This window comes from Sciurus carolinensis, chromosome Y (assembly GCF_902686445.1).
Source record: "Sciurus carolinensis chromosome Y, mSciCar1.2, whole genome shotgun sequence".
NCBI classification, from domain to species: domain Eukaryota; kingdom Metazoa; phylum Chordata; class Mammalia; order Rodentia; family Sciuridae; genus Sciurus; species Sciurus carolinensis.
Window position 1 is genome coordinate 4,537,161 of NC_062233.1, and position 23,383 is coordinate 4,560,543.

At 36.9% G+C, this 23,383-nt stretch overlaps 1 pseudogene; it reads left to right on the forward strand.

Annotated features, from left to right (window-relative positions):
- The first annotated feature begins 4,205 nt into the window (after positions 1–4,205).
- LOC124973018 (probable U3 small nucleolar RNA-associated protein 11) overlaps positions 4,206–23,383 on the forward strand; it is a 39,336-nt pseudogene continuing 20,158 nt past the window's right edge.

Below are 23,383 nucleotides of genomic sequence, written 5' to 3' on the forward strand. Positions count from 1 at the left end.
CCATAAGGACTTCTGTACACTTTTCTGAACCATTTTTCTTCCTCATTCTCATAAAGAAAAAGTTTTCTCCTTCAAATCGAAGAGAAAACTTTAATTGTTTTCTGACTCTTCCCCATGGAGAGAAGCTTGTATAACAAGGGTTCATTTAATGCTTTGACTATATCACTTGTGGCTTTGAAATGTATATGTTTTTTCTTTTTCTTTTTCCCATCCTTTTTCTCCCTGACTTTTTAATCCCTGATCTTCTTTTCCCTAACATTCTCCTCCATGATCTTCTTTTCCTTGATCTTCTCCTTCCTAATCTCTCTTCCCTAATCTCATTTTCTCTGAATTGCCACTTTAAAAACCTGTTCCTGCTGATGGGAAGGATCATACCTTTGGGACAGGAGTCCCCTGTGTTTCCCCTTTGCTAGCAAAGCAATAAATCTTCTTTTCCTTTTTCTCAAAACTCTGTCCTTGTTATTAGATTGGCATCAAGGACAAGAAATGAGCTTTCTGCAACAGTTGAGAAACTAGCTCAGGCATCAGACTGGGTGGTCAGCATTGATACCAAGAGGCCAGATCCAAGACAGATAAAGTCACTAATTTCAAAACCATTGAGAAAGGATAATAGTCTTCCCTGTCTCACTAGGGGCACTCCCAGATAATGGGGAGCAGAATGAAATAATGAGGGATAAGTGCATGCATAGAATAGTCCCTAAGATAGCCTATAGTGACCTTTACTTTATTAGCATAGTAAAACCCATCTTAAGTCAATAATAAGACACAGGTCCCATGAACAGGCATGATGAAGGAGAGCACCAACAAATAAAATCCCACCTCTTGTGATGATATGAGGACACCAGGTCCCATGGGTGCCACAAAAACTGTACATGAAAGCGAAGGAACTTGTGTCAACCTGGTGTATCTGATTCCCATATGTTGCCTCCTCATACTCTGGCACAAGGGTAGAGTGTTGTTTCTGTCTTACTTGTGTTTTTATCAGATTCTTCAGGTACAGAGCCCAAGAACCAAAGGCTTTAGAGTTGATAAGAGTGTGATCATTCCACAATGTGTGCATTTATTAAAACACTGTATTGGCACTTGAGGAGTTCCAGTGATCAGGAGGGCAACTCAACTCAGGATAATAGGGTCTTCAACAGACATGATGGGAATAAAACTTCAGTACCTCAGTAAAGGCAGAGAGAATTTTTTAGGGTAGCAAGGAATATGCATTCAGAGAATGCAAGCCACCTTGACAGTGAAACATATATTTGGGACTCCCTAGATCCTCTTTTAAAGGAAATTGGTGAGGGTTTGGTATGTAAAAATATGTAGGAATGATACCAATCTGATGAGTTCCAAATGGTTTATGGTGTTTGCTTATCCTCAGGATCACTGCACTTCATGATCTTTACTATCTGATCAGTGGATAATGCTGGCAAGTACTCTTACAGGTTGCTTAAAATGACATCTTTCTCTTTGTTCCTGGAAGGGGTTATTTAATAGCACATGCACACACATGCAGATTTGTAGGTTTCCAAAGAATGGAGTGTGACAGGCTTGTGAGAGAGATTGGCTTGCTGAGGGACAGCTTGAGGAGTGTGAAAAACTCAGATTAAAATTGTATTACCTTGTCTACCTTTCTGCCCGCTTTCTGCCTACATTTAACCTCTCTTCTATCCTACTTCAAAACCCAAAAAATTGTACACAATATAGTTGCCACTTGTCAGTTAAAAGTAATTAAAATTTTTAAATACAAAAAAAGACTGAATGTGGTCTTATAGCAAATTCCTCTTATCTGAACCACCTGAAAGGATTGAAGCATAGTAGCCCATGGCAAGGAAAGCAGCAAAAATACTTAACTGGAAAGTGAGCCAAGAATGAAATGTGGAAATATTAGGAAAAGCAAGCACATTGCTTTTAGGAATATTTTTAAGTTGACAAGTAATATTTCTACTTCTTCATGAGGCACAGGATGATGTTTCACAAATTTCATGTATTGTGTATGGGTAACTCGGGAGTCATTTCTTAGTGAGGAAGACTTGCAAAACTATTTCTTCTAGCTGTTTTGGAATGGAATAATGGGTATTATTTGGAGCGTGGTAAGGCCCCAGCGTGGTACTCCTGGTTTATGGGCCTAGGTCATTGGGGGATGTTTCTTTGAAAGAGATATTAGGGGCCCAACACATTCCACTCTCATGTTGCCTGCCTGTTGCCACAAGGTAAACCATTTTCTCTGTACCAATATGCTGTGGTATGTGGTATGACCACTGTGGTATGACCTCACCACAGTCCCAAATACAACAGAACCACAGTTCATTCTTGGCTCACTTTCAAGTGAGAAAACGATCAGCAACATGAAGAGAGAGCCTAGAGGATCAGAGAAAATTTTTACCACAAGCACTTCAGATAGAGCATTACTCTTCAGGATTTTTAAAGATCCCAAAAAACTTAACACCAGATAAACAAATAACCCAACCAAAAAATGGGCTAAGGAACTGAACAGACACTTCACAGAAGAAGAAATACAATTGATCGACAAACATATGAGAAAATGTTCATCGTTCCTTACAATTAGAGAAATGCAAATCAAAACTAAGATTTCATCTCACAGCAGTCAGATGGCAATTATCAAGAATACAAGCAACAGTAGTTGTTGGCGAGGATGTGGGGGGAAATGTACACTCACATTGTTGGGGGCACTGCAGATTGCTGCAAACACTCTGGAAAGCAGAATGGAGATTCCTCAGGAAACCCACCATTTGACCCAGCTATCCAACTCATTGGTTTATACCCAAAGGAAAGAACTTGAAATCAGTATACTACAGTGACCCAGCCACATCATGTTTACAACAGCTCAATTTACAGTGTTAAACAATGGAACCAACCTAGATGCTCTTCAACAGATGAATGGGTAAAGAAAATATGGTATGTATATACAATGGAATACCACTCAGACTTAAAGAAGAATGAAATATGACACTTGCAGGTAAATGGATGGAGCTAGAGAACATCATGCTAAGTGAAATAAGCCAGTACCAAAAATCTAAAGAATGAATGTTTTCTCTGATAAGCAGATGCTGATCCTTGCTTCAGAGTGGGTAGGAAACAATGAAGGAATTTTGGATTTTACAGTGGGGAGTGAGGGGTGGGGCAGTGTGGACAGGAATTTCGGTAGATTGTGAGACAGACATTATCATCCCATATACATATATATGGCATATGTATATGTATATATGCATATACCCTATATAAATGTGTGAAAAAAGTTTTAAATAAAGAAAGCTTATCACATTCACTATATACAAACAAAAAACCCTGTGGGGGTGGGAGTAGAATGCAGAGACAAGCTTATTTCCAGTATTGCCCTCATTTTGAATTGCAAAATGTCCATTCCTGAATAAACAGTTCCCAGGCTTGCAAGGAAAGGAATCAGCATGGTCCATTCATGCTGCACTAGAGAAGGAGAGAACAAGGCAACCCTAAAAACAGCTGATGGAAAAGTTTAGAAGAAGATCTGGCACAAGACTTGATAGACAAGGCCTTTGAGTTTTTGTCTCAGATATATGCAAAGAACAAAGGAAACCATGATCCAATAACTACAAGTAATGAGAGGGAAAATATCTTAATGAGTGAGAGTGATACTGAAGAATTAAAAAAATTCTGAAGTAGAAAAGCACAAATCCCCAAGACGAAAAGCTGTGGTAGTAGTGACCAACACAAGACTCATACAAGTGAACAAAGTATTGGAAATGTTTAAGATAGGTTGATTGACATTACTCAGTTGGAGCAACAGAAAGCAGAAGGCAGGAAGAGAAATGCAGGAAGCCTAAGAGAACTGGGAGACCTCACTCGGCATACTGACATACACATTTGGAGGACCTATAGCGGGGGTCAGATAGAAAGGAGCAGATAGGATATTTGAGAAGTAAATGTTCCTCAAAGAGGGTAAAAGATATACATCTTTTGTAGATCTAGTTGCTCAGTAAACTTCAAGCAAAATAAATTCAGGGCTAGGGATATAGCTCAGTTGGTGCAGTGCTTGCCTCACAAACAAAAGAACCTGGGTTCAATCCCCAGCACCATAAATAAATAAATAGATAGATAGATAAATAAATAAATAAATAAATAAATTTAGAGTCATCCTTGTTGATACTTTCATACCCACATTTTTCTAAAGGCACAATTAAAGAGAGAATCTAGAAAAGAGCAAAAGAGAAGCTATGCGTCTCAACCAAGGGATAAACAACAAGATTAGAGCTGACTTCTTACCAGAAACCAAGCAGACCATGACAAAGCCCAAATGGTAAAAGAAATACTGTCATCCATATGCACTGCATCTAGAAAATCATATTCAGGAAAGAAAGAAATTAAATTACCCTCTGATTAACAAAACCGAAAGTATTCATCAATAGCAGCACAGCCCCACCACTAAGAAACACCTAGTAGGTATGTGATAGGGAATTAAAGGCTCTAGTAGGCAAAGAGCATTACATCTTCATGTAGGAAGATGCAGATGTACAATGGGCAACTAAAAGCAGGATTGCAAACCCTGGTGTCTCTATATTCATTTTTGTCTTTTTTGAGAACTTCAGTCTTGGATCACATTCCCACTCAGTCATGCATGTAGGCACACTAATCAATTGAAGAGTTTAATACAAGGTTTGTCAATTCTAAGTTTATGTGACCTGTCTCAACTCCCTTCAAGAATGAGGGTGCTGGGGCTGGGGAGATAGCTCAGTTAGTAGAGTGCTTGCCTCGCAAGCACAAGGCCCTGAGTTCGATCCCCAGTACCAAAAAAAAAAAAAAAAAAAGAATGAGGGTGCTAAGAAAAGAGTAACTAAGGTATTTCCAGATTTGCAGGGGGATTCAACTGGCACTTTTACAACATCCTATTGCAGAGCCTCTGGAGGGATGCCAAAAATTTCCCAGTCATTGCCCTCTACCAGCAGTCAGCTTGGATTCCAGGAATGCATAATGATAACCACCATGAGAAAATAACCCTCACTCAAGTGGGAGCAAATATCTCATGCCAGAACTGGATTCTGCTTTCCTAAGCAGAGCAGGAACGATCATGTCACAGGAACTGGATCGCCCCCATCAACAATGACTTCTCCAGAACCACTTCTCAGAAACAGAACTGAAATAGTGCTCAGTCAAGTCACAGTTTGACCAGGAAGGCTTAGTTTTTCATGCCTGTCACCTCCTTCCAATTCTTCCTCTGCTTAAACCCAAAATTCGTATCAGTAACTCATAAGACAGAGCTGAGATACCTGATCTCACTTGCCTTCCCAGTATGGCCATGTTGACTAAAGTTTGTTTCATGATTACTCCTTACCATTATTTTTCCCATCTGTTTTTTGGAGTTAGTGGTCAAGACTGATTTGTTGGGACCAGCAGAATCGAACCTCTGGCCTAGGATGCCAGTAATTGCTTTAGTCCAGGTTGAAGTGCAGACTTGCTATATTATTACCAAAGTCATGCAAAGAAATTAAAAATCATAATAAAGGTCACTACATAGGTATGCATAAAAGGCAATAGTTTTGCACTTTTGTCAGTCACCTTTTACTTTTCATATGGCACAACATCAAATGAATAAAGCAATTACTACAGTCTATTTTGGGACTGGGGATCAGCTCAGTGATAAAGCATGCTTGCCTGGCATACACAAGGCCCCGGGCTCAATCTCTAGCTGTCACCTTTCCCTACAATGGTCTATTTTGCTTTACTAATTTATTTGATTCATGTGTGAATTTGTTTATGTATTTATTTATGTGTTAATGTGTGTACTTACTTATTTTAGTTCGCATTTGGTTTTGACAGTGCTAGAAATATAATCCAGGACCTTGCACGTGGTAGGCAGGCATTCTCCCATAATTTGTATTGACAAGAACAACAACATAAAGTGGGGCCTTACAGAGTGTTTGAATAGTTAACAGGCTGAAGTTCATTTGAGCACAACTACTCAATTAACAAGGTAATGTGTAAAGAAAAAAAAAATATGCAGAAAAACAAGCCAGTGGAACTAAAGAAAGTTCTATTGGAATTCAGATCAATTATTCACATAAGAAAGAAGTAAAGGAAGCACTGAGAAAACTAAACTGGTATAACCCACATTGAAGACAAATAGCAAAGCCGTCCCAACAGAGGAGTAAAGACTCAATCCACCAATTGCAATGTATACATTCTACTCAAGTGTACATGGAACATCCTTAAGATTGACACGTGGGAAGGGCTCAGGGTAAGACAACAATTTTTTTTTCACAATTTAAAAGTTTGAGATTATAGCAATTGTGTTGTTGCCACAATAATCCAAAACTTCAAATCATGACATAATACTATCTTCTAATCTTGTTTCTTTTTTCTTGTTGCGGGGGTGGGTGGCGGTGGTACCAGAGATTGAATTCAGGGACACTCAACCACTGAGTCAAATCCCCAACCATATTCCCAGTCCTATTTTGTATTTTATTTTGAGACAGGGTCTCACTGAGTTGTTTGGCATCTTGCTAAATTGCTGAGGCTGGTTTTGAACTTGCAATCCTCCTGCTTCAGCCTCCTGAGCTGATAGGATTACAGGTGTGTGCCACCATGCTTGGCCATAACACTGTCTTGAAGGGTATGATTCTGTGACATTTAATACATTAACAATATTATACAACAACCAGCCCATGTTACCGCTTCCTCTTGGTTTGTGGTTTTCATGAGTCAGCTTTTCATCTTTGTGGATTAACACCTTTTTCAAGCTTCCCATAACTGTAGTCATATAATTAGGGTTCACAAATGTCTTACTTCTCTCACTTAGAATGCTTTCAGGGTTTATTCATGTTCTGTTGTGTTATCAGTTCTTCTCATGCCTGAATTACTTTGTATTATTTTGGCAAAAACATTTTTTTCTTTTTGTAAGTTTACATGACATTTATATGATTAACAGTTAACCAATAAAAAGTGTATGGTTTAGTACCATCTTCTAATGCACATTTACCTTGAGCATCTTTTCATGTGCTTCTTGCCTATTTGTGCATCTTCTTGGATTGTAGGGGTGCCAGGCTAGCTCAGGCGCAGGTAAGGGCCGCGGAGTCAAGACCCCCAGACTCTGGGAGTTGGGTGGAAGCAGGCTTGTGGCGAGCAGGCTACAAACTTGTTTATTGCGGGAACAGGTATACCTTTTATAAGTTTCTTGCCCAGTCACAATGTGCCATGGGGGATCAGACCACTAGGCTCCTATATAGGTTCCCTTGGTAACACTAGGTCAACTTGGGGCAGTTGTTTACTTTCCTAGGTCGGAGAAGCGGAATGCTCCTCCTGCAAGTTTACACACTTGAGACATTAACTGCTGGGAGTCAAGAACTAGGATTTCTCCCAACATTGGATTTTTTTTTTTTTTTTTTTTTTTTACTTTTATTTTTATCTTTGTGGGATTGCAGATAGGGCAAGAAACTTCAGTATGCTAGGCAAGGGCTCCACCACTGTCTACACCCACAGAAGTTTTGGGAATTCTATCCTGAGGTAAAGTCTCACTAAGTTGCTTTGCTCCCCTCAAACTAATTTTCCTCCTTCCTTCCTTCCTTCCTTTATTGGTACTTTCTTTCTCATATTGGGAAACAAATCCAGGGGCTCCACCATTGGTCATTAAGCTACATTCACAGCTCTTCTCAATTAAAAAAGTAAATTTTCAGACATCATCTTCTTAATTGCCCAGGATGGTGCAAAACTTACACTCCTCAGAAATCAGGATTACAAATAAGTCACTATAACTAGCTGCTGTTTTGTCTCTTTTTCTATTTTCTTTCCACAATTATTTCTTTCCTTTCCTCTTTCTCTCTCTCTCTCCTGCTCCCTCTCTGCTTCTACCTCTATTACCTCTGCTCAATTAAAAAAAGGAGTGATTGACAAAATAAACGTGCTATTTTATAAGTATCATGGGTGAATGGGCGATTTTAACTCAGGGCAAACAACTTTTGGGATGTGTGTTCTGTGGAATCTTTCACGCATCAAGCATTAAAGAAGAGAGCGACCCCCAAGTTTGGTTTATGGTCTATTGAATAGTACCCCAAACAAAGAAACATTCAAACCAAAACCCAAGGCAGATGTCAATCTGGTGTTTGTATGATTCCGATTATATAAATTGCACTTGCTGTTACACAATTTGACATTCCTGTTCTTGTAAACTTTCTTTCCCTGTGTGGTTCTTACATTTAGTTCCATGTACATATCCACTGCCAAGCTCTTAGACCTTATCTCCAGCTGTGTACAGCTCAACACATCCAGAGACATCAAAACACAGGTAGTTACGCTTTTGATGTCTACATTTATTTCTTTTATCCTGAAAGCAGGCCTGAGGCTTCTGGGGACAGTAGCCACACCAGTCCCCCTTGTCTCAACTCTTGCCCTTCCAGGGATTAAGTGATGAGAGGCAGACATTTCTTATCTCACTCATACAGAGGTCTGTGCTGTACCTGCAGAACCTGGAAATTTGATTCAGTTCACTCATATACACATCTACACTGTGCACGACATCTCCTTGGGGAGGGAGAAAAAAAATTTAATCCCCCATCTAAATAGCTTGTCTTTGGGTATTATTGTCAAGGAAAAGAGAAGATAAGCATCTCAGAGATCCTCTGAGATGTCTTCACAGTCCCAGGCTTCACCTACCTTCTGAAGCGTACTCATACACCTTCATGGAGACAGATAACAGAGAACTATACCTTCAGACATTTCTTAAGTTTTAAGACTTGTCTTTTCACAGGGTTATCAGTAAAACTTCTTCAGAGTGCTCTAATACTTCAAGAAACCCAAGCTGGATCCAGATTCCTGCAATACAATATCCCTCTTATGATTCACTACCTCGGCATTCCTCCTTGACTTTCCCAAGGGAAGGGAGACTGGGTAGGGGATACACTTCACCACGAGCCTGCAGTCTCCACTCCTTAGTAGACTGAGGTGGGAAGATTGTTTAAGCTCTGGATGTTGAGGGCAGCCTGAAGAACAGAGGGAGAACCCCTATCTCAAAGAGGAAAAGAAAGAGAAAACACAAAAAAAGTAAAGAATTTCTTAAGTCTGAAAATGTCAGCATTTGACCATTATTTTTGAATGGTCTTTACTTGGGCATAGAAATCCTGGCTGGAAATTGCTTTCCCTCAGAAGAGCAAAAGCGGTTTCATTGTGCTGCTACCACGAAGTTCCAGTACTCCCAATACTCCATGTCAGTGATTTCAGTTCCAAGCCCCTATCCCCTGCTTCTGGAATTTTCTCTTTCTTCTGCAGGAATAAATACTTTGCTGTGGTCTATTTAACCGTTTGGGGCCCAGTCATGAGAGGAACCTTTCTGAATATATGAATTCCTGTTCCATTCAGGACATGTTTGATAACTCTTTCCTTCCAATCATCCTCTCTGATTTTGGGTTGCTTCCTCTTTCTTATCTAAGTTAACCTGTTGGTTTGAATTTCTATCTTCTCATGTCTTTTCTCATATTAAGAGTGAAATAGAAAACAAAGGATGTTCCTGACGTGATGAGACATGTATCCCTAAATATCCTTGTAGATTGCATGTTGTAGTGTGAGAGTGCCATTAATTTCCACATCCTTTGCTGCATTTTGTGGATGTAGGTAAAATGTGATTGACAGCCCTACCTCCTTGTAAATATTTAGGTTCTTTCTATCTTTCCCTATTAAAAACAACTCCTTAGCCTTGCGAGTGTCTGTGTACACTTTTTACCGGTTCTCTTGAAGAAGTTCCATTGTTCATACATTGCTGCATCAATTAAATTTTAAGAATTGAAACAAGACAAAGTCTTGAAAATGCACTGCATTCACAGATTTCAAAAGTCTATATACATGTCTGACTGGCAAGAAATCCCTTCCCATCATATCCAATCTAGTCCTAGCATAGATAATACTTTGGAAAATACAAAAGTCTCTTGTGATTTCTTTCCCAATTATTTTATAAACAATGTTTGCTATTTACTATTTTCATATTTAGGCTCTCCATTCCAAAGAAAATTTGAAAAGTTTGGAAAAAAGTGACAAAAAGGATAGTTAAGACTGAAATATTGAGATGTAAATGTTTAGTGATGTTCATGAAAAATCCACAAAAAGAAGCAGTAGAGTTTTATGGACAACAGAGAGCTCTAATCTAAGCAAAATATGATGAAATACTAAGTGAATGTTTTCTGTTTTTTTGACAGAAAACCAGAATGTGTGGACACAAACTTTGTTATTCTTGAAACTTTTCAACTGAAAGGAAAGAGATCAAGTTTATTGCTTTTAAAGAAGTATCTCTGCACTTTACAACTTGTCATCAGAAGTATGGACCATGTGGTATACATCATGTGTCTTATACTTCGTAGAGCCAGGCAAAACAACACCCTCATACACTCATACCCATAAACAACTCTTAGTTTCTGGCTCTTCACTCCTTGCTTAATCATCTTCAATAACTAGTGGGTGAGGCTACCTTTTATTTATAGAATGTGAAGCTTGAAGGACTTATAAAACGTGGGCTCAATTTTATTTTGGGAAATTACATGATTCTTGCTTTATTCTAGAAAATCAAAACAAAAATTTTTATAAAAGATGGGGGATGTAGCTCAGGAGTAGAAGTTCAATCCCAAGTACTGTGAAATGAAGGAAGGAGAGTAGGAAGGGAGGGTTGTAAATAGAACTATATCATATGACCTGGCAACCCCTCTGTTGAATTTATACTCAAAGGCTAAAATCAGTATGTCAGAGAGAAACCTGTGCTGGCTTGTTTTTTCCAGCACTAGTCACAAGAGCCAAGAAATGAAAAACAATATCAGTGCGACTCAGTCAGTAACATCATGAAAGAAAATATTGTAAATACACACGATGGAATGCTACCCAGCCTTCAAAAGGGAGGAAATCCTGTTCACCATATTTAACCTGGAGGGTATAACTTTTATGGAAGCTGGTCAGGCAAAGGAAAACATCATATGATCTCACTTGTATGAGGAATCCAAAACTTAATATAACTAGAAAGTAAGAATGACTTTTGGCAGGGAGTTGGGGAAGTAGTAGAAGGGGGACATGTTGGTCAAGGGACACAAACTTTCATTTAGAAAGAAGGAATAACTGTTGGAGACCTACTGCACAACAAAGTGACTGTAGATAATAACATAATTTCAGAATTACTAAAAGAGCAGATTAAAAACATTCTCATCACAAAAAACAAGAAGTGTGTGAGGTGATAGATATGTTAATTGCCCTAGTGTAATCATTTCACAGTGTACACATACTTCAAAACATCACATCATAACCCATAATATATACAAATATTTTCAACTTAAAACATTTAATTTTTAAAATTTAAAATTTAAAGTAAAACATTTGCTCTCAGAGTCTGGGTGGTAGGGTGGGAAAGGATTGGGGAGACTTGGTCAAAGGACACAAAGTTTGTTAGGAGAAAAACATCAAGAGATTATTATAAAACTTGGTGACTACAGTTAATAAAAATATGTTTTATTGCAATTGAAAATTGCTAGGGAATTAGATTTTTACCCAAAAAGGGGTGATCATTTGGTGTAAGGCCTATGCTAAATACCTTGATACAGCAAACATTATCTTGTGCACAATATTTACTTGTCAATTTAAAATTTTATTGATGCCTATATTTCCCTCAGACCCAGAAAAGAGACTGGCTACTGTAAAGCACTAAGGGTGGCTCAATCTAATCTCTCCAAAGAATATGCCACGTGACAAAATCTTGAGTCCTGATTAGGTCTAAGCCCCAACTTCTAGAACTCCTCTCATGTAACTCTGAATAAGTTTTGCCCGGGGAGCAGACCAATCTGGTCTGAATGGGCAAAACTCCAACTGAAAGTAGTACTTCCTAACCCATCCCACCTCATACTGGTAAGAAGGGAGACCTACCCTTATGTCAAAAACCTTCATTCTAAGGCTACTCCCAACTGACAGCACAGAGAGCAACACCAAAACAGGATGGGGTTAACAATACTTACCACTTGCTCTAGCATTACATAACTCAAGAAGAACTGAAGAGAAATACTACCGGACATAGGCATGGGTCACCCAATATGGTCAACTATTTTGACCACATCAGTGGAAAATACTCCTTCAGTCTTCACTGAGATGTTGGATTTAATTTTTTAATTCTTATTTTTAAAATTTTATTTATACATTTTTTATTCTCTGTGTGTGTGGGCATGCATGTGCATGTGAATTCAGGCTGTGCTAACTGGATAAGGAGATATAAATGCACACACTTTTTTGATTACTTTCCTCTCATTTTTAGCATGTTAAAAATGTAATTATTTTTTTCTTAGCATTGATTTTTGAGGGTTTTGTTTTGGGGTTTGTGTTGTTTTTATTTGCCTACTTCTCTTACTTCTTTGGCTAATGGCCAAATTCTATTATTCTCTCTCCCTTTCTCCCAATACCTTGCTTCTTCTGTATTTCCCTTCCCTCAGTATAAACATCACCTGGTACCTCCCTTCTTATCCCTGACTTAACTGTATTTTTATCAACTTTCAGAACAAATTGGTTTATATAGCTCTGGCCTCCCCATTAATGCTAATACAATCATTACTGCTGTGGATAATATGCCTGACACCTACTGTTTGCTTCAAAGACAGATCTAGTTCATAAAAATTGGTTTTACAATTGACAGTTGCCCAACACATTGTAATTGGTGGTAATTAGCGCTGAATAGGTCATGCTGGAAACTTGGTGTTTAATTTAACATCATGCATTTTTTGTTTCTGAGGGTTGTTAAAACTGTTTGTTTTGCCGCATTCAGACATGGGAACCTTCACAAACAGTAAAAGTTCACATGCTAGAGCTTCTGCTGCTGAACTAAACCCTCTCTGACATGACTCCAAACAAAAGAAGAGAGGAGACAAAAACCCAAACCAACAACAAGGAACCTAGGGAGGAACAATCTGAGAGAGAACTCCAGTCCCACCCCTTGGCATCTGAAAGAGAGAAAGCCCCAAACACATAAGATAATTATACACAAAAGAGAACACACACACACACACACACACACACACAAAAACATACTTACACACACACACACACACACACACACACAGAGAAGAGGTAGAGGAATCCTATTCAACTAATGACAAGACTGAGATCTCTGAAAATGTGAGAAAACAGGCAAACAAACCTTCCCCTAAAATTCACAATCCCTCAACAAATGATTCAGTGCTAGTGAGGTCATTGAAAACCTAGAGAAAGATTATAAAACTAATTTAATGATCTATAAATATTCTATGAAATTATAATATTTCAACAAGCTTTCAAAGAACATTCAATGAACTAAAAGCAGATCTAAGGAAGGAATTAAGACAGCAATTAAAGGAGATGGAAGAAAGGATGTGAAAAGGAACCAAGCAGAACTCCTAGAAATGAAGGACACAGCAAATTAAAAATTCACTTGAGGACATCACCAACAGATTAGATTGCCTAGAAAATAGATACCCAGTGCTTGAAAACAGAACTTCAGGCCTTGAAGACAGAGTGCAATAAAGGGAAAAAATTATAGAACATGACTGGAATATTGAAGAACTTTGAAAGAATGTAAAAGAACAAATTGAGAATTGTTGACATAGAGGAGAACATGGAGAAACAAACTGAAGTCATAAATAACATTTCCAATAAGATAATTACAGAAAACTTTTTACAGAGCAAATTGAGATAGAGGTCCACATCCTGGAGGCTTACAGGTCCCCAAGTAGACCTAAACAAATGAGAATTTCATCAAGACATATCATAATCCAACTGCCTAATGTAGAAAATAAGGAAAGAATATTAACATCTGCAAGAAAGAAGTATTAGGTCAAGTTAGAGGTAAAACAATAAGGCTCACTTCCAATTTCTTGGCTCAGACCCTAAAATCAAGGATGCCCTGAAGTAAGATATTCCAGGCTGTAAAAGAAAATAACTGTTAGCCAAGGTAGCCATACCCAGCAAAGCTCAGTTTCAGATTTGAGGGGGAAATAAAAACTTTCCATGGCAAGAATAAACTGAAAGAATTCATCAACATCAACCAGCACTATGATTATTCAGATAATCTGCACACAGAGAATTCACAAAGCTCCCAAATATAGAAGATAATTCACTGAATGAGGCTCAAGACAGGATAAAAGACAGCGAAAAAAAAAAAAAAAGAAAGGTTAGGAAACCACAAAATTATACCTTACCAGAGCTGAATATCCCTCCATTCAAAGACACGGATTATTAGCAGAATGGATGAAACAAACAAGATCCAACTATGTGCTATTTTCAAGAGACTCATCTCATAGACAAAGACAACCAGAGTCTGAAAGTATAAAATGGCAAAACTTTTCCATGCCTATGCCCCAAGAAAAAAGCAGAAGTAGTTACTCTCCTATCTGACTTGAATCAAAAGAGAGAAATAAGACCACTATACCCCATTAAAAAAGAAAAATGCAACCGAATACATGACAGCAAACATTTATGCCCCAAATGTCAGAGCACTGAATTACATGGGGAAGAAAAAATACTCCATGACATTAAATTCCAATGGGCTCCAGCATGATAATACTGATATCACCAGTTATCTTTAACAAGTTCTGTTTCCTCAAATATTGAACATTGAACATTATAGAAGCACGCTGAGTCAAGTATACCAAGCAGATTTTATTTAAAGTTAGTAAAACAGACTTCTCCTGGCAGAGAGAAGGTGCCATGGATAACATTCTGGTATCCCAAGAAGTGAGAGTGCTTTTCCCCTTTTATACATTTTAGATTTTTTGTTCTCCTCTTCCCTGCCAACTGCCCTGTCTCTCTCCTTGCATATGTGATGATGGCCAAAACATGAGAAGCAGATCGGCAGAGGAAAGGGTTAAATGAGTGATCCAGGCAGGAAGCACTCCCTGTCTACAACATTTTGCGAGGGGAAGTATAGGCAGGTAATCTTGGTAATCAAGGACTCTGGAGACCAAAATTTTCTAATCTCCTAGGTGGTGGGCTCCAACTTCCTAGATCTGAATCAACCTCCATCTTATGGATCCAACCTGATTATCTAACTACACTAACTGCCTGTCTTATTGCTGGCTTCATTCCCCCATCTAGTTTTAGGGACTCCTTATTGCTATAAGGAAATGGGATAATGATCACTCTTGCTGCTTTAAGATGAAAGAAGTGGTACTGTTTGAACCGTTTGGCATTTCCTTTAATAAATCAGATCAGTTTGAGGGGTCCATGGTAAAGGTATGACTGGGGAAGAACAGGTTATAAAGTCATTGGTGGTGGGTGCTTTTATTAGACAGAAATAGGAAGACATGAGTACTGAAATAAGATTAGCACAAAATAAAAGTCGAAGCATCTGAAACCTGTCAATATCAGGAAGATGATAGAAGTCAATAATCTCTTACCAGGAGGTGTTAAGAGTTGAGAAGCTGTTCCCATAAGGCCTAACAAAGTTAGGAAAAGGCCTTTATTTGGGAACATGAATCTTGAATATTGTCAGAGTTATCAGTAATTTAAAAACAACATTTAATTTTTTTTTTTTTTTTTTTTTTTTGCGGTACTGGGGTTGAACTCAGGGCCTTGTGTTTGCAAGGCAAGCACTCTACCAGCTGAGCTATCTACCCAGCCTCAACATTTAATTTTTAATGTTACAGATGTCTCAACAAGATGTAGTTAAGATATTAAATGTCACCCAAATATAGTAAAATATCTTTTATTGGTATGACCTCTGTGTTTGGTAGAGATCCCTTCATTTTATTACTTTGCACTAGATAATCATATTAGTAAACATTGAGTAAGCTATCTGTGTAGGAGTTCTTCATAGTTATCAGGCATACCTGCCTAAGAATCGCTCTTTTGTACCCTTCATTCTTACTTATTCTTGGGGCTAACACAAGTGTACATTTTAAGTTACATTTAACTATTTTTTTTTTATTTTATTTTTATTTTTTTAAGTTTTGTTAGTTTTACAGACTGCATTTTGACTCATTGTACACAAATTGGATACATCTTTTCATTTCTATGGTGCATAATGTAGATTCATTCCATTCATATAATCATAATTGTACATAGGGTAATGATGTCTGTCTCATTCCACCATTTTTCATAAGCCCTCCCTCTCATTTCCCTCTACATAATCTAAAGTTTCTCCATTTTTCTCTCCCTTCCTCCCCCACCACCCCCATTATATATCATCGTCCACTTATCAGGGAAAACATTTGACCTTTGGTTTTTTGGATTGTCTTATTTCACTTAGCTTGATATTCTCCAATTCTATCCAATTATCTGCAAATGTCATAATATTATTCTTCTATATGGCTGAATAATATTCCATTGTGTATATATACACCACAGTTTCTTTATCCATTCATCTGTTGAAGGCATCTAGGTTGGTTCCACAACCTAGCTATTGTGAATTGAGCTGCTATAAACATTGATGTGGCTGTGTTACTGTAGTATGCTAACTTTAATTCCTTTGGGTATAAATTGAGGAGTGGGATAACTGGGTCAAAAGGTGGTTCCATTCCAAGTTTTCTGAGGATTCTCCTTACTGCTTTCCAGAGTGACTGCACCAATTTGCCATTCCACTAGCAATTTAGTGTGCCTTTTTCCCCACATCCATGCCAATATCTATTTTTGTTAATAGCCTCTCTAATTGGAGTAAGATGAAATCCTACAGTTGTTTTAATTTGCATTTTTCTAATTACTAAAGATGTTGAACACTTTTTTTACATATTTATTAACCACCTGTATATCTTCTTCTGTAAAGTGTCTGTCCAGTTCCTTGGCTCATTTATTGATTGGGTTCTTTGTATTTTCGGTTTAAAATGTTGTAAGTTCTTTATAAATTTTGGAGATTAGTGCTCTTCAGTGTGTGTGGAAGATTTTCTCCCACTCTGTAGGTTCTTTTTTCACATTATTGATTATATCCTTTGCTGAGAAAAAGCTTTTCAGTTTGAATCCATCCCTTTTATTGATTCTTGCTTTGATTTCCTGTGCAATGGGAGTCTTGTTAAGGAAGTCTGATTCTAAGCCAACATGATGAAGATTCAGGCCTACTTTGTCTTCCATTTGGTGCAGGGTCTCTGTTCTAATTCCTAAGTCCTTGATCCATTTTGAGTTGAGTTTTGTGCAGGGTGAGAGATAGGGGTTTACTCTCATTCACTGCATATGATTTCCAGTTTGGCCAGCATCACTTGTTGAAGAGGTTCTTTGTTCTCCATTGTATGTGTTTGGCTCCTTTTTCTAGTATCAGAAAGTTGTATTTATGTGGGTTTGTGTCTGTGTCCTTTATGCTGTACCATTGGTCTGCCTGTCTATTCTGGGGCAAATATCATGCCAATTTTGTTACTGTTGTTCTGCCGTATCGTTTAAGTTCTGGTATTGTGATACCTCTTGCTTCACTTTTTCTGCTAATGACTGTTTTGGCTCTTCAAGTTCTCTTATTCTTCCAGATGAAGTTCATGACTGCTTTCTCAAATTCTATTAGGAATGTATTGGGATTCTAATTGGAATTGCTTTGAATCTATATAGTGTCTTTGATAGAATGTCCATTTTGACAATATTAATTCTGCCTATTCAAGAACATTGGAGATCTTTTTATCTTCTATGGTTTTCTTCAATTCCTCTCTTTAGTATTCTGTAGTTGTCACTGTAGAGGTCTTTTACCTCTTTTGTTAGATTGATTCCCAAGTATTTTATTTCTTTTTTGAGGCTATTGTGAATGGAGTGGTTTTCCTAATTTCTCTTTCAGAGGATTCATCACTTGTGAATAGAAATACTTTAGATTTATGCGTATTGATTTTATATCCTGCTACATTGCTGAATTCATTTATTAGTTCTAGAAATTTTCTGGTGGAGTGTTTTGGATCCTCTAAATATAGAATCATGTCATTGGCAAACAGCAACAGCTTGAGTTCTTCTTTTCCTATTTATATTCCTTTAATATCTTTGGTCTGTCTAATTGCCCTGGCTAGTGTTTCAAGGGGAATAGAAGTGGTGAAAGAGGGCATCCCTGCCTTGGGAATGCTTTCAATTTTTCTCCATTATTAAGAATGATGTTGACCATGGGCTTAACATACATATCCTTTACAATTTTGAGGTACATTCCCACTACCCCTATATTTTCTAGTGTCTTAGGTATGAAGTGGTGCTGAATTTTATCAACTGCATTCTCAGCATCTATTGAAATAATTATATGATTCTTAACTTTCAGTCTACTGATATGATGAACTACATTTATTGATTTATGGATGTTGAATCAACCTTTCATCCCTGGGATGGACCCCACTTGATCATGGTACACTATCTTTTTAATATGTTTTTGAATGGGATTTGCGAGAATTTTACTGAGAGTTTTTGCATCTCTGTTCATCAGGGATATTGGTCTGGAGTTTTCTTTCCTTACTGCCTCTTTGTCTGGTTTTGATATCAGAGTGAGTGTTACTAGGTTCATAGAATGAGTTTGGAAGAGTTCCCTCCTTCTCTATTTCCTGGAATACTTTGAGGAGTATTGGTATTAGTTCTTCTTTAAAAGACTTATAGAATTTGACTGAGAATCCATCTGGTCCTGGACTTTTCTTGGATGGTAAGCATATGATGTCTTCTATCTCATTGCTTGAAATTGATCTGTTTAAATTGTTATGTCTTCCTGATTCAGTTTGGGAGGAACACATGTCTCTAAAAATTTATCAATGTCTTTGGTATTTTCTATTTTATTGGAGTATAGATTTTCAAAGTAGCCTTAATTATGTATTTCTGTGGTGTCTGTCATGATATTTCCTTTTTCATCATGAATTCTAGTAAATTGAGTTTTCTCTCTCCTTCTCTTTGTTAGTGTGGCTAAGGGTTTATCAATTTAGTTTGCTTTTTCAAAGAACCAACTCTTGTTTTGTCTATTTTTTGAATTGTTTCTCTTGTTTCAATTTCATTGATTTTACCTCTGATTTTAATTATTTCCTGTCTCCTACTACTTTTGGGGTTGACCTGTTCTTCTTTTTCCAGGGCTTTGAGATGTAATGTTAGGTCATTTAGTTGTTGATATTTTATTCTTTTAATGTATGAGCTCAGTGGACTGAATGCCTCTTAGTACTCCTTTCAGAGTGTTCCATAGATTGTGATGTTGTGTCATTTTCTCATTTACCTCTCAGAATTTTTTAAAATTTTCTCCCCGATGTCTTCTGTTCTCATCACATCATTCAATAGCATATTATTTAGTCCCCAAATATAGGGGTAGTTTTTGTTTTTATTTTATTATTGAATTCTAATTGCATTCCATTATTGTTGGATAGAATAGAAGGTATTATCATTATTTTTTGTATTTATTAATGGCTGCTTTATGACATATATTGCTTATTTTGGAGAAGGATCCATGAACTGCTGAGAAAATAATGTATTCACTCAATGATGGATACAATACTCTGTACATGTCTGTTTAATCTATGTCATTGACTATTATTTAGTTCTATAGCTTCCTTGTTAAACTTTTGTTTGGAGGATCTAGTCAGCAGTGAGAGTGGTGTGTTAAAGTCACCCACCATTATTGTGTTGTGGTCTATTTGATTCTTGAAACTGAGAAGGGTTTGTTTGATATACATTGATGCTCCATTGTTTAATGATTTTAAATCATTACATCTTGCTGATTTGTGATTCACTGGAGCAGTATAAAATGTCCTTCTTTATCCCTCTGACTAACTTAGGTTTGAAGTACTCTTTATATTATAGGAGGATAGAGACCACTACTATTTTAATGAGTCCATGTGCATGGTGTGTTTTTCCCCATTCATTCACCTTAGTCTGTGAGTGTGTATTTGTATGAGATGAGCCTCTTGAAGGCAGCATATTGTTGAGTCTCTCTTTTTAATCCAATCTGCCAGTCTATGTCTTTTGATTATTGAGTTTATGACATTAATATTTAGGGTTATGATTATGATATGATTTGTATTTCTGGTCATTTTGGCTTATTTTAAGTTTTTAACTTGGTTTCTCCTTTGATTGTTTTTTCTTATAGGATAGTTCCTCCCTTTGCTGACTTGCATTGTTGTTTTTCACTTCCTTCTTGTGAAATATTTTGCTGAGAATGTTCTGTAGTGTAGGTTTTCCATTTGTAAATTCTTAAAACTTTTGTTTATCTTGGAAAGATTTTATTTCATCATCAAACCTGAAGTTTAGTTTTGCTTTATATAAGATTTTTGGTTGACATTCCTGTTCCTTCAGAGCTTGAAATATATTTTTCCAGACCCTTCTTGTTTTTAGTGTCTGGGTTGAGAATTCTGCTGATATCTGTTTTAGTTTCTCCTTATATGTAATCTTTTCTCTCGGAGCGTTTAAAATTTTGTCTTTATTTTGCATGTGAGGTATTTTCATTATAATGTTCCTTGGTGTGAATCTGTTGTAATTTTGTGCATTTGGTATTCTGTAAGTATTTGTATTCTTGTATTTGATTTTCTATTTCTTTTTCCAGTTTGGAAATTTTTCAAATATTATTTCATTGAACAGGTTTCTCATTTCTTTGGTTAGTATCTCTGCCTCCTTCAACACCAATAATACTTAAATTTGGTCTTTTCATGATATCCCAAAGTTCATGGAGTTTCCATTCATGATTTCTTACCAGTTTCTCAGTTTGGTTAACTTTATTTTCAAGATTAAATATTTTGTCTTCATTGTCTGAGATTCTGTCTTCTACAAGATCTATTCTGTTGGTGATGCTTTCTATTGAGTTTTTAATTTGGTTGATTGTTTCTTTCATTTCATGTATTTCTGTTTTTTTTTAAATGTCTATCTTTTTATTGAAGTGCTCTTTTGCTTCCTGTATTTGTTCTTTAAACTGTTTATTGGAGTAATCATTCATTCCTGCATTTGCTCTCTTTTCTCATCTTTCTTCATGGATCATTTTAATTATGTAGGTTCTAAACTTCTTTTCTGTCATTTCTACTGCCATGCTGTCATTGGATTCTATCAAAATAACATCTTGGTTTGTTAGGGACACTTCCTTCCCCTAATTTTTCATATTGTTTCTATATATTCCCCTTTGGCTGTGAAGATCTGAGGTATTGCAACTTCCCCCACTTTGGGCTTATTGTTACCCTGCAGGTATCCAGTACCTTTCCTTTGAGGGAGAGATCAATATTAGCAGCACCCAATATAAATAAAATGCAGCCCCTATACCAGATAACCCCTATAAAGACTTTAACAGTTTTGTAATAAACAGGATGAGTTTGATTATTATCTATAGTATAGCCAATAGACTGGCAATGAGCTCTAAAACTTCCATCGGTGGAAGAAGAGGATGGGGAGGGGTGTAGGATGTAACTGTCAATGGAAAAAGAAATGAGTTAATAGAGGTACTTGATCAAGGGAGGAGTGAGAATGAGATCAATAGAAGTTGGTCTTTAGCATGAGAAAAGGGAAAAAGAGACTCCAAGGGAATAGGTAAATAAAGGGGAAAAGCGCGAGAAAAAAAAAAAAACACTCAAAATAAAAAATAAAAAATAAAAAGCAAAACTATGGTCCACAGTCATCCACCACTCAAAACCTCTTAGTCCTCAGGATCTCAATGCAAGTGCTGTACCTGTCATAGGGCATCCAGCTCCTGTAGGTGTCTCAGGAAGGGAGCTGCCCCTCCATTGTTAGTGGCCACACCCTCAGGGATAATTCAAAATGTCTGCACCAGTCTTCAAAAAGCTGGGGAGCTGCAGGGCAGGCATGTCGAGTTCATGTGGGGCACAAGCCAAGGTCTGTCTCAGAGTGATGGGCACGTTCTCCATCCTGTTTCTTCTTTTAAGCGCCCAGGAATGGCTGTGTTTTTGGTTTGAATTCTTTAGCTAGCTATTTGAGGTCAAGCTCATCGAATTGACCTTGTTTCTATCTACTTTTAAGAGTCAGCTGGGTTCTATAGGGATCTCCAGTGGGGAACTTGAGAGCAGCGTTTTAGCTCTTTAGTGCCATTTGCTAGATAGTGGTCTCCTTGATGAGGTGACTTCCATTGGAAGCATCAAGAATGTCTCTTTTCTTACAAAGATGCTTTTTTTTTGTAGCAGGTGTGCTGATTGGCTTTCCATTCTTCAGTCATCTCATTGATCCTGATTGGTAGGTCTTTTGGCACAGAGTTACAAAGTTCCTTAGAGAAGTTCTTTAGTTCTCTGACTCAGAGGGAAGAGCCAACTAATGGGTTTCTTTGCCCTTTTGATTTAATTTCTATCCTAAGTCTGATCTTAAGCATCCAGCAAGCTAGTCTCATCAGTCTTGAAATAAGAGAACTGGGCTTTAATTCCAATATCTATAACTTTACAGTTATTTTTTCCTTTCATTTCATTGAGATCTATGTTATCCTATCTTTCCTATAGATTATTGCTTCTTATCTCAAATTAATTCAGGTTGTGTGCTCTTGAAGTAGTGCCTCTGTAAAATAGTAATGGGCAATTGTTATAGCATTTACAAGGAAAATACAAAATGAATTAACCAGAGTAAAAACATATGTAGTTTGTGTAATAGTTATCTTGAATTTTGACTGAGGTATACATTATATCCCCTATTTGAGATAACAGTAATTTTACAAAAATTAATCTTTTGAATACATCTTTAAGTGAGCTGAAGTCTGGCTTATTTTGGAGTCAGTCTAACATGTAGTAAGGTGGAAGGCAGAGTCTTATCTCAGGTAAGGTGCGGCTCTTCACAAATCTTAGGACAAGTGTTCTAGTTCTGAAGCTGATCTTTATCTCTTTCTTAAATATTATTTCACAAACTTTATAATTTTTTTTCCTAAATTTGATGGAATGTTAGCTAACACAATATGACTTTACATTTAAAACATAAATCCAAGAAAGACTGGGGGAGTTTTTAACTATCCTGTTGTGTGCCCAAATGCTTTCATGTTTCACAATATAAACCTTTAAAGAGATTAAGCTCTCATTACCTTTTGAAAATATATTTAAACTTGGTACCTCAGTGTAAAAACTAACATAAAATTTTACATATATCTTATTGATAATAGGTCCAGTAATAAAACACTAAATGATAATAAATAAGTCCCCAATAAAATCTGTTATCCTTACAAATTTAAAAGTACCATTACAAAGTTATGTTGGAGAACAACAGCTTGATAAAATGCTATTTTAAATGTACTTTAAAGACCTATGTACCTGGAAGATGTGAAAACATTTAATATACAAGAAGAGTAATGGCACCACAATTCCCTTGATGTTTTTATATTAACCAAATTTAGCTTTTGAAGAATAATCTGGATTCCAAGATTGTACAATACTGTAAAATAACAGTTGTTATTTAACCATAATTGTACAAACCTTAATTACTTCAAGACTAGTTACTCTAAAGAAGGAAATCTAACAGACATAATGCAAGGGGTAAATGTTTTAAGAAATCCTGGTCAATTTAACATACAGATTAAACATATGTTTATGTATATATCCTA